General features: G+C 44.7%; 1 long non-coding RNA gene across 1 annotated transcript; it reads left to right on the forward strand.

Annotated features, from left to right (window-relative positions):
* The first annotated feature begins 5,207 nt into the window (after window positions 1–5,207).
* LOC129388199 (uncharacterized) lies at window positions 5,208–9,570 on the forward strand. The gene is made up of 2 exons (XR_008615230.1): window positions 5,208–5,449; window positions 6,819–9,570. It is a non-coding gene; the product is annotated as an uncharacterized lncRNA (long non-coding RNA).
* The last annotated feature ends 3,258 nt before the right edge of the window (window positions 9,571–12,828 follow it).

Consider the following 12,828-nt stretch of genomic DNA (forward strand, 5'->3'; position numbering starts at 1 on the left):
ACCTACGAGCAGGTCACGGCAAAGACAGCTTTATTGCGCTTACCGATTCTCGCACTGCGTCCTTGCGGTATTTAGCTGCTATTGTGCGTAACGTGAAACATATCCCGAAATTGTTCGAGCCCGCGCCACAGCTGTGGCATAGTGACGCTAGGCGGCTTGTGAAGTGCAAGGCCAAGTACCTACCCGCCGTGGTCAACGTGCGGAGTTGCACAGCTTACTACGCGCTTCCAGAGATATTCGTAGGAAATGGGAAGAATATGGCTACTTCCTAGCTTCGCTCAGTGGAGTGCAGCTTTTAAAAATCACTCAACATTACCTTTAAATTGCTGATAACCATAAAAAATTACGTGCTTTTGTGGAAATCAGAGCCCAAAAACTTCTTACGCTACAACTCTTAGTAACAGAAAATTTAGGCCAATCCTCATGCTGTACATAATATTAGCGAAGGCGGTTGGCCAATAGCATAGAATAGTTACGAAAGAAACGTTTTGTGAGTTCGGCCCCACGATCGTGAAGAAAAATTATGTTGCTTAAGTATTACGAAAGACATTTCGTGTATCGCAAGCTATCAAGGGGATAGCTCATCTTTGTTTTGTTTACACACGAGGCAGGAAGTCTGGTTAAAGGGCAACTCCGGCGATTTTTTTACTATATATCAAGATAATGGAATATCTAGGTCCCCGGGACCCCCATGTCACGCGTCTGATAGTCGAATCGTTCCGCAAATCTGAAAACAACATTAAATAAGCAAAAGAGTGCAAAAATTAAACCGATACCTGGCCAAACAGTCGAGCGAACCTCTTCTTGTGACGTGACGAGTGTCCCCAGCGGGGAAGGCGGGCAAGGCATGGCGGTCTCCTCGCTAAGCGAACGAAACAAGCCAAGAGCAGACGCTCAGCTGATTCGCGACCGCGCCGGACCTTCGGGTGACAATATCAGCAGCACCAGCTAATCATATCTGTCAAATATCGGCAGTCATGATTCTGACGAATTCAATAGCCACGAATCGCCGTTCGCATCCGACCCGCCACCACGAGAGCCCGCGCACATGCGCTACATATCGTGGTGCAACATGAAGAACAGGGGTAGCCCTAGCCACTGATCTTATACGTGCTGCTTGCCATTTTAGATGTTTTACCCCTTCTCAGGAAAGCGCTTCGCATGCTCACTGTAAGATGTGGAGCTCGACTTTCCGCGTTTGTAACCCACAAGACCGCCGCTGACAGTCCAAAGCAACGACCGGTGCATTTGTTTACAATGGCAGGTAGAGCGACCACTCCTCGTTCGCTTGAGATAAAATGCTAGCCGCTCATCGGCGACTTCAATTAATGTCAGAACATATCGACGCAGGCAGATATTGTGCATATATAAGCACCATTGCATCACTCTGAATCGCGCTGATATGGGCGATAACACACCTTAGAAAAGAGCGAGCGGGAGACCGTAGTACGGAAGCGTTGTTATGCTGCCTACTTATCATTCTTCGTATTCTCTTCATGCACATAATATGTTCAGTATAGGAGACGCAGATGAGGACTTTGCGCGTATGATCGTTCATTTAGAGAACGCGTAGTTTCCTCGCGGAAACGCCGATGTCAGTACTGACACCGTTGACAGCTGAACGTGGCGGTTGTTTACGCTGCTGTATCGAAGGGGCCTACGCTCGCTGCCCATTTCGGATACGACGCAAGCAGTGCACCTCGGAAGCTAAATAGTGAGTCTGCATGACAGTATGTAAAAATACATCCATATTCGTAGTTGCATATAATTTAGGGAAGTTCCGGTGAGTGCGGCTGGCAGCTTTCCCTCGAAAACCGCAACGTACCGATGTCGATACTGCTCCGTGTCTTCGCTTCTCGCTTTTTTGTGTGTGCACTGTACGCAAAGAGTTTTGTTCATCTTGATGGCTTAATTAGCTTCAGGCCAGTCGCTCCGGTCCGCCAGGAGTAGACGCATGAAAGAGAGAGACAAAAGGGAAGGAAAGACAAGTAGCTTAGCCAGCGTAAGTATTGGCTGGCTATGCTGTGCTGGGGAAAGGGGTGAAGGGAATAAAAGGTGAAAGAAGAAAAAAAAATGAGGAAAAATTCGGCACTCAAGGCCTTAAGGGCTCTGCTCAAGCTTGTGAACTGTACGACCGTCTTTGAATGTTGTAGCGCAGAGTATTGCGTTATTGTGCAGACGCATGAACTACGCGATCGTGACACATAGGCTTAACCTCGGCTGAACGCGATCGGCATCGGCTCAAACTGTGTGTGCGGATGGCGAGGGCTGATGTCTGTGCAGCCAACAACGCCACACCACTTGCATCCCATCTCTGGCCAGTCTACAGGGAACACAACTTCCCGCGACAGCAACTTCTCACGCCATACACTAGCTTACGATCATCGACTCCTCGACGCTCTCTCGCTGTCGTCTGCATAATCCCGGCATGCTCTGCATGGAACACTCCTGACGTCATACACAATTTGGCCTGTAATTGAGGAGGAGGCAAGGTATAGGTGTTCGAGGCAACTAATTAAATTCATTTGTAAAAAATCTGTGCAACTCTCAAACCTGCTTTTTTGAGGACATTACGGAAGTGTTCAGAGGAACGTACCCAGAAAATGTCATCGACATCCACTGACATCGAAAAACCGCCGGAGTTGCCCTTTAAGGACTGTTTGTGCGCCGCTTTCAAACAAGAGGCGCTGGTTCCCACATTCTCGTCAGCTGCACTCGGCAGAGTTGCTCAGGAGCTGTTCGTAAAACATAAGGTGGTTCAGCAAGAAGTGTACTGCACTGACGGTATTCCAATTTCGCGACTTGCGCTATCTGAAGAATATGCGCTAGCGATGTAAGCGGTGCCCCCACCCCACCCCACCCCACCCCCTCACACACGTCTTACACATATATAGCACTATTTGAAAGCACGCTGAAACGGACTACGATAATGTATTTACGAAACAACAGTTATAAATATAGTAATGCCACGTCAAATTTCACGCCTCAGAGTAAGAAGTAACCTATCCGAGCTCGTAAGGAATATGACAAATAAATATTTATTTCCGGAGTAAAATATCTATTTTAGAAGCTTAATTGCGTGCATCCTTAAGTCATTATAAAGACGCAAGAAGGGAAGCGGTTTCATAAACGAACATTTGAATGCATAAACGACATGGATATAATTTCACCACGCAGCCCAATGGAACTCAACGCCGCTGAGCAAGAGGTACCAGGGGAACCGTGAGGCTAGATTTCTTGTAACAACCATAAGAACCCAACATACTATGAAGGCATGGAAAGCACACGGGACATAAACAATATTTGATCGACTTGTAGAAACAATTATGAATGAGGACTATATCTGCGATGAGCTTCACATTTGGATAAAGAAAAAAAAAATCAAAGTGACTCGGCACCGGTGAGAGCCGAACCCACAACCTCCTCGTGGCGCATGCACTGCCATACCAGTCGAGCCACGCCGCGTTGTTACGAACCCGTACACTTTCTCGGGTGTCTGTGTACGCGTACTAAGCTTTTAGCCCTTGGAGTGCGTTAGCCCGTACAAAAATGACTGTTGATTAACCATTGATATATTGTTGGGGAATTGTTGAAACAACGGACTTGAACAAATTTTCAAAAGCAATTGAGTTCGCTCAACACTTGCACAACAATATTACCGTTGAGTGTTCTCAATAAAGAGTTTATTGGGTAATTTGTGTTGATTTTGTAGTTGTTTTTTTGTTGTGTAGCAGTTGAGTCCAGTATCAATAATTAGGACTCGCATATGAAGACATTCCAAAAATTTAATGCCAAGCGTTCCAACCTCATTGCTGTCGCTTTGCGGCAGGTAGGTTCTTCTTTCGCCTCGTTTTCATGAAAAGAAAATAATGTGTGACCGATGGGGTGACATTGAACGTCGGCCGTCGAGCCCGGTGCTCTAACCATTAGGCCACGAACGCGCGCATGCTCCTCTCGTTCGACAGGCAGTAACTTCTGAAATGCTTGGCGCGTGCGCAGTGTGCCACTTCCTCGTGCTGTCGCTAAAGCTGGCGCTTTCAAGCGCCTATCTCCGGGACCGCCCCACTTTCGTAGCCGTTTTCTCTCTCTAAAAACTGCAGCGTTAGACTAGCTTCATGACCGCCCAAATTCATAACGACTTATTTCTTCACCAGTGTACAAATGCCATCGTAGACTAGATGACATAGCAATTGGTACGATCCAAAATGAGCACGTTTCGGGGAGCAGAAGAATGCGAAGTTCACTCGCAAAGAGGGTGACTACGCGCATGTGGAGTTCCCCAAAAGTAGACACGGCGGCAGGGCGGCCGGCGATAAGACAGGCGCTGACACGCGACGACGCTGCCTTCGAGCATCCGACGCGCTGTGGGAACCGTAGGATGCAAGCGGCGCACACGCTGCAAACATACACGTGAGAGATCTTCGAATTTCCTGCGACGCACCCTCTGTCCGGAAAGTAAATATAGCTATTTTTATCCAACGGCCGTGGTAGAAGAGATAAAACAACGAACACGCTTTGAGATCGCAGCGCGTAGTCGCTGTAACCATTGACTTCAAGGAGCTTCTGATTCAGAAACAGCCGCAACAGTATCACAGCTAATCGCTGCATCTGCGGCTGCTCCCGACTCTCGCCTTGCAAGAAGCATGCGATTTATTTGAGCCTCGCCGAACTGTCGTCCTCTCCCAAGCCTGCAGGACAGGTCCCGTATGTTCAGTGGAATAGAAGAACACCAAAGGGAAATGAAAGAAATACAGGTAACGGACTCTTATCACACCTTACTTGTCACTTCGTCATCTGCAAAGATACTATAAACTATTCTAGTGGCGTTACTTTTGTGAAAATAATAAAATTAGTAGTAATTTTTATTTCTAGGTGGCGTCACCAACGTCAAGGCAGCATTCGGGTGTGTGCGTGTGCGCACGCAGTTGCAACTGTTGTAGCTTCGTTTTGAGCACACTTTTGCAACAGTACACATGGTTACCTCTAGTTTCGTAGCCTCATATTTTGGTCGTAGTATTTGTTGTTTACGCTACAAATTAGGTTGTTCTTGAAACTTTGTGAAGGTTAGTGGATGAAAGATTATTACAAATTAATTAGTTGTTTTTCCGTGCGGTTATTTTGTGTTTGAAATGTTTTTATAACTCCATACGATAGTGAAGCTATGAACGGCTTTCGGACTCAGTTAGTTGGTTGCCTTGTGTGGTGGTTCACGTGTCGTGCTTTTGGATGAAAGTATTTGTTCTTTTCGGACATCATGACGCACATTTTAGTGAAATGCTTTAACGACGATAAGTGGGACGTTTATCCGTTGAAGTCGTTGGCTGACTCAGCTAATAGTCTTCGACTGATGTGCGAGCCTGGCTGTTTTGATGAGTTGCGCGGCAGAGGTCATGATGCCTGTTGGAGAGAAGGCACCCCGAAAGAGTCGCAGCCGAGTTTCTGCAGATAGGTAAGTAATCTCGTTTTCTTGGGCACGTAGCCTTTCTTCTATTTTGACATTGACAAGTGTGAGATGTTAAGCACACCGTTCACTTTCTTCAACCGCACTCGTACCGGAAGGCGATGTTGCACGTCACGCTTACGCATTTCGTAACTATGGCGGCCGCCGTGGCAATTCGGGGCCCGAGGTCGTGGATACGATCCGTGCAGCGGCCGCATTCCAAAGGAGCGGAATGCAGGAACGCTCGTGCATTGTGCATTGTATGCACGTAAAAATTTCCAGAAAGTCAAAATTAATACGGAGTCCCCAACTACGATCTGCCTCATAATCAGAGCCTTGGTTTCGCACGTAAGACATCATAATGATTTTTTTTAATCCGTAGTGGCTCATCGTATACCATACGGTTAGTGTGATCACCTTTTCTGCCGTAGCGGTTAAGCGTGCCTCGATTTAGGCTGCGCCTAACGGTGCGGCGCACCGCAAAATATATTTCGCCTCTTTGGGATTGGCGGAGAACGGCCAACCGATAAGTCGCAGCTTCCGCGCGGTGGCTGTTCACGGATACGCAGCGCAAATGAACAGAGGTGTGGTGACGACGTCGGCAAAGAACACAGCCGCCGACGGGCTCGCCTTATCGCTTATCACTGCCAAAACTACCGCAGTAAGCATCTTTACCTAGCGCGGTGCGTTTCTGTTGAAGGCGTACTGTACAATTTTAATTGGCGATAACCGAAACATGCCACTGTTCTCTGCTGCCTCTTTGAGCTGGGCCGATCCGAATGTGCGTTGCTTGCAGAAGCGAAAGGAGCGTCACTCGGCGCGTTGTCGCCTCGAGCACCGTTTGCGCGGTGAACAATGACGCGTGCATGAAGCTAGCTCACTGCGCAGACGCTACCGCGCAAAACGCGCAAGGGCGTGTACGCGACGTTCTGCACACAAATCGCGTGGGATGATCGGAGAGACGCCGGAGCGGCTAGCTTCAAAGAAGCAGCATAGAGAAAGCAGTGCATGTTCTCACTCGTACAGGCACGCTCACGCTCGCATCGCTCTCGGCGTATCTTTAGGTCATTCCTGCTGCTGGACTTCTACCCAAAGATTCGATATCTGCTTGGTCTTGGCTATGCACTGTCGCGTGGTCTTTGGTTCTGCGAGAGAGCCGGGAATATTTCTCCCCGCTGTGAAACATCGCTGTGCGTGTCTTGGCCAACATTTACCGTAGTGACCCATTTCTTCCTTTCCTAGACAGCACTCGTAAAGAGTCGCAAATTTTTACTTGCCAGTATAGTGTGTACTTTTTTTTTGTGCGTAGTTATGTGCAGTGTGTGGCAGATTCTGAATCCGCGCACTCTCATTTTCTGTCCGCATTCCCTTCTCGCAGGTCACACATGTAGCAAATACCCAGATGCTAAAGTGTTCTACGTCAAGAGCAGCTTGGCGTCGTGCAAGAGACACCCGTTGATATGTGGCTGATTCACTAGCAAACTGGCATCTCTGTTGCCACTCTCCATCAAGTGGGATATTTAGCTATTTTTTGTGCTGCTCTGTGGTGTACTAGCCGCCGCATGGACGCTGTGAAGGCTTACTTTCGATTTGCTCTGGCTTTTAGTAGTGAAGGACGGGCTACCTTTTGAGGGAGGTATTTTCTTTTGCTTGCGAGAATGTTTACCAGCCTAACCAAGTGACACGTGCGTACTCGAAACAGCAACGCAAAGAGAGGCGGACGACGAAATAGGTAGGAGCACACGAGAGCGCAAGTTCAGCTAAGCTTATTTTTGAAGACAGGGGTATTAAAGACGCTGGTCAACTTGACAAAGGTAAAGAGCCGTGCATGCGTGGCAGAAACAGCCACGAGCGACAAGAAAAAATATGAAAAAGCCATGTCATGTAGAATAAACGTGCGTGAAAAACGAGAACTATCAGACAAATCTTTCGAAAAAGCGAAATATTTGTCCGATGAGTGATACTACCCAACGAGAAATACTCTTGAGAACTGCAAGTCTTTCCCACTAAGGGCAACAGATAACTTGGTTATGCATTTGTTTCGTTTGTGATCAATAAATATTGCTTCTGGAACTCCTCTGGTGTTGAGGTATAGAGCAGAAAGAACGGTTGTTTCATCACAAAGACCAGAACACAAGAGGACTTATGGAAGAATTATTTATTGATCACGAAGAAAAATTCATAAGCAAGATTTCTGTGACCCATGGTGGGAAAGAGTTGCTGCAGAATTTATTTCACGTTATTATCGCTTACAGGACAAATCTTTCAGTTTTCATGTTTTTTTTTGTTTGGTTTTTGACGCACATGTTTGTTCTACAGGACATGTCTTTCGGTCCTTCTTTTGTTCTGCCGGGCTGTTTCTGCTGCGCATCCATGGCTTTTTCTTTGTGATACTGGCCAATGTGGTTAAAATCTTTGTCTTCACGAATAAACTTCTAGTTGAGTCAGCGTTCATGTGTGTTCCTACCGTAATTCATCCTTCTCGTCACTGTTTGGGTGGTTGTCAAGATAAATGTACACCGAATTGGCGAAGTGTCCATAGAATTGATACATGAAATATTTGCGCTGTTTATTTCAGGAAGAACGCTATAGCGTCTTATCTTCTCTGTTTTTAACACTGATGTACATTTTTCTAGTTCAACTTGAAGGAGTCCCCTGAGGAAGCCAATAAGAGTGATGGTAACTTCATTTGTGTGAGGTTTATGAATTTCATCCATTCAAGGCATGACATGTCACAAGCCTGTAGGTATGCAAGTATTCGTACGTTTTTAACATACTAAGCTCTAGTTTTCGGTTCTCATGACGCTGCTTTGTACTGTGCTGCATTCTCCAGGCGCAGGAACCTTCTTTTATGCCGTCAGTGCATGGGCTCTTTTCGTAAATATTGGAGGAAAAATTGTCTTGGGCTTAAATATACATGTATATCACTTGAAATTTCTTTTCAACACGGGTGCTGTGTCTCCCTCCGTCTTTGTTACTGCTTTGTCCCAATTTTCTTGCAACTTTTATGTATTTTATGCAGTAAAATTCTGGTAGCATTTTAATAACATTTTACCTGTGCAATTGAAATCATTGGTTTTTCGTATACGCATTTATTTGCGTTTTTGACTGTCTCACCAATCTGGCTGTCCAGTCATTGAAACCTTTTCCCATCCTTTATGACGATTTCTGGGGTACTTGATATTGCAAGTGCAGGTGACCATCTATTTGGCTCTTTGGAATTGTGTTAGCCGTGTGTTACTACCAATTTTCTGTGCTAAATAATTATGTTTTCTGTTATCGTTCAAGGTATTAGCCTTCCCGTATCTCTTTATTGACTGAGGTACCACTTAGTTGCTGGGTATAGTGAAAAAGGACCCAAAAAGTGCTCTAATTAGCTTTGTGCAAGCCCAGAAAAATTTACTGAAATGAGCTCACTAAATTGAGGAAATACCACCAACAAACTCTTCTGTACCTCAATTTAAAATATACAAATGGTGTACTGTTCTTGCAAACCTAGCTCGTCAGAAACATGATTCAGGTGTTCACCATACCAGACAACTTTCTAAATGATGTCTCATCAATTAATAGCTAAGTTGAGTGATGTTATTTTATAAAATCATTGGGCAAACTGAAAATATATACATCTCGAAGACAAAAAGCTCAGACAAGTCTACTTTGGTACTTCATTAAATTTTAATCGCGGTGAAAGACGTGTGCTAAAGCTTGTATATATTTACGTGAAGTCATTTGTTTCAAGTCTGTTTGTCTTCTCACAATCAGCCGTAACTGTTCCTGTGATGGGTTAGTGTGCGAAACATTTTAATGTAACGTATTCAGATGTGTGTGTTCACACGCAAGCAGCTTCAAGTGTTCATGTGTTCAAAGTTGGTTGTTAAAAGGGTTTGCTTAAGCCCTGCCTTATGAGTCGCTTTGCCTTCTAGTCATAAACTGAAGTCGCAAGGGAAGACCACAATGATCGTTTTGATTTAATTGATATGTATAGGTTTTTTCAGATGTATTTACACTGTTAAGAGTGCTGTAGGTACTAGCCTATGTCTCCAGGTTCGATGTATTGGTGCCTTATGTACTGTAATAATGTTTCATGGGCACGCATCTTTAGTGTAAATAAAGGTACTTCAAATTGTTCAGTCTCTCCTTTGTTTTTGTTTGTGAAAGTTATGAGCAGGCACCGGGGCATGCAAGTGTGAATAGCAAAGCAAGTTCAATATATGAATAAAAATCCACTAGCCCAACGAAATGTCAATCATATTTCAATGGCCACTTCTGAAATCTCAATGCCATCTCAACCGGGCCACAACGTACTTTTCAGTGCTGTGACAACAATAACTCAACAACAGGTCAACAGAACTACTACATCGTCAGTTCAATGCATCATCAATGGTAACCCAACAACCATTCAACAAAATGAACACAAGCCCTCTAAGCGCAATGGAATTTCAATGGTAACTTAACAATTATTCAACATTGAGGCACCCAATGGTGTTCCAATTAAATTTCAGTGGCCAATATTCAAGACCACTCAACAATCCGCCCAACAATTCTCCAACAAAATTTCCACAATTCCTCAATGAAAAACTCAACATTGACCAATAATAATTCAATGCCTTCTCAATAATATTTTTTGTACGGGAGCTGTGGGTGTGTTCGGCCTCCACCGGCGGCAAGTTGTCTTCCGCTTACAGTTCCATTTTCCTTCATTGATGATATGAAGCTTATCGCACATTTCACCTTCATTCGCAATTATTTTTGCAACTCAAATTAAAAAGAAACAGCTCATTACCTTTCCTTTCCTTCACACTTTCCTTGGCTTCGTTTCTCATGATTGTCACGAAAAAAAAAATTGAGCCCCATCGGTTTCCCCCGATTCTTCTCGTTCATCGCATGAGGGGTCCCCACTCTGACAACCATCTCTGATGCAATGAGGTAGCATACGAGAGTTTATTGTCGTTATTGGCATGAAGGTATCACGTCACGCCTGTGGTTGAAAAGGTGTTCCACACCCGCCGCCATGGTCGTGAGTGGCGCTGACTAGGACTCCCAAGGCACAAACCGCAATAAGGGATGAAGATGGTAACGTCTTCGAAGGAGACGATGCGCTGTGGTACATCAGATACGTTATTAAGGATAACTTAGGCACGAAATAAAGCGTAGTTCAGACTCAAACAGATCCAGCAACAACAGTTACCTACACAGTACAGTTACCTACAATAGTACCTACACCAGGCATAACGCCTGGTGTAGGTATCTGGGCACGCGGCTCTTATCACATGACAGTGAAAATGCCCTGCCGCGGGCCAGCCTCGCTGCAGCCGGCCTTTTTCATCCATCGCACGCTTGAGAGCAGCACAATAAGAGTGCGCAAGCGCTCCGTCACGTGGTACTTTTTCATATTTCGCGGGCTTTGGAACGCGGAAACAAGGACCACGTGATATATCGTGTTGGAAACAATTTATTCAGAGGTTTCTCAAGGTGCTCTACAACTTTGCGTATCACACTTGGGGTCTGCAGCCAATACTTAAAAAGTTGGTTAATTAAAGATAATTAATCCGTTAGTTAAGGGGAAAAATAAAAAAAAATTGCCTGAGTAACTCAGTGCCAACATTAGGCATTTGGTTCAACTCGCGTCCAGAGTGCCTTTCATATTTAAAACTTTGGCTCAAGTTATGTGGGACAACCTGTATATGTAGAATGACAGTACAAGCCCTAAATTAGAACTGTCTAAATGGGTTGAGAAAAATGCTATACTGGTGAACTACAGAATGGTTTCATGCAGAGCAGACGATTAGAGGATAACATTTTTGTACTAACTCAGTGCCCAGAGATTTCAGTAGCTCAGAATATACCTTTATGGATAGCATTTTTAGATATTAAAGGAACCTATGACAACGTACACAGGGAATTGTTATGGGAGATTCTCAAGCACGAAGGCACAGAGGACGATTTCGTGGAGCTGCTCAGGGATATACATAGACCTAACCAAGCACAAATTGTATGGGAAGGCCGACAATGTGATGACGTGGTGGAATTTCACCTAGGTCCGAAGCAAGGATGTCCTTTGTCTCCATTGTTTTTCACGCTTTATATTAAGGGCATAGAAAGACGACTGAAAAACAATGAATTAGGGTTTAATTTATTCTACATGCTTAATGGGCAAACGGTGCAACAGAAGGTCCCCGGACTAATATATGCGAACGACATAGTGCTACAAGAGGACAATGCAAGAGGTTTACAGAGACTTGTGAATATGTGTGGTAACCAGTGACAAATCTAAGCATTAAGTTTAGCATAGAGAAATTGAGAACTTCGATCTTTAATAAAGAGATGAGCAATTACGTGTGTGAATTCAACAGCAAGTCATACTCATAGTCACGCAATATAAATATATATCGGGGTATGCATAAACGAAGGAATGACTTGCTCAAGCACCCAACAAGATAATCTGAAAATAAAGGGTAAGCGGAATGCAGCATTAACGAAGCACAAAGCACTTTTGGGCCACAATGAATATGAGCTGATGCGTAGAATCTGGAAAAGAACTATGGTGCCAGCGCTAACATTCGCAAATGACACTATGTGCTTACCAAAGATCGGTAAGCCAGTTGGCTTTGGGAGCCCACGGTGAAAGAACAAATGAGGCAGTGCAGAGTGACATGGGTTGCGCTTCTTTTGAAGTCAGAGAAACGCAGAGCAAAATTAGTGTTAAACAATGACTCAGGAACGTGGATGAAAATAAATGGGTGGCAAACGTGCACAAGCATTTGTATTTGAAAAGCGTGGATACAGACGGGAGAAAGAGGTCAAGAGAGTCGGCAACAAAATACAGGGTAATTGAAAGCCGCAACAAGACAACTAGGAATAATCAAATATGAAGTGAGAGCAACAGACACAGTGAATTGGATGCAAAGAACGGAAACAAGAAAGACCACGAAGATTTACAAGAATGAGAAGAAAGAAATTAGAAGGGTAAATCTGTACGATAACACAAAGGGCAGTGTCTTGCTATTTGAGCCTCAAGCTGTGCCTAAGGGTAAAAACATACTGGAGCAAAGCTTCGCAACAAGATGAGGCATGTGTCTGCTGCAGCAAAGTTCCGAAGACCACTCAGCGCATCCTAATGGAAGGTGAAGGTATTCACCCAGCAAGACCCGTAGACGCTCTTGGGTTTAAAGTGGACTGAAACATCAGCCGGTCAGCAGCCGAGATAAGCAAGATACGTTTAGAGTATTGGTGGAAAAAAAGCAGGGAAGAAACTGATACGGCCGGAGCCCTTACGTGCATGAGCAGTGGTAGAAGGCAGAGAAGTGTTGAGGAAGAGAAAAAAAAAAGATAAAGGAGACGTATACAAAAATCCTAGAATGAAAAACATGCAAAACATATTTGATTAA

The sequence above is a fragment of the Dermacentor andersoni genome, chromosome 1, assembly GCF_023375885.2.
Source record: "Dermacentor andersoni chromosome 1, qqDerAnde1_hic_scaffold, whole genome shotgun sequence".
Lineage (NCBI taxonomy): Eukaryota > Metazoa > Arthropoda > Arachnida > Ixodida > Ixodidae > Dermacentor > Dermacentor andersoni.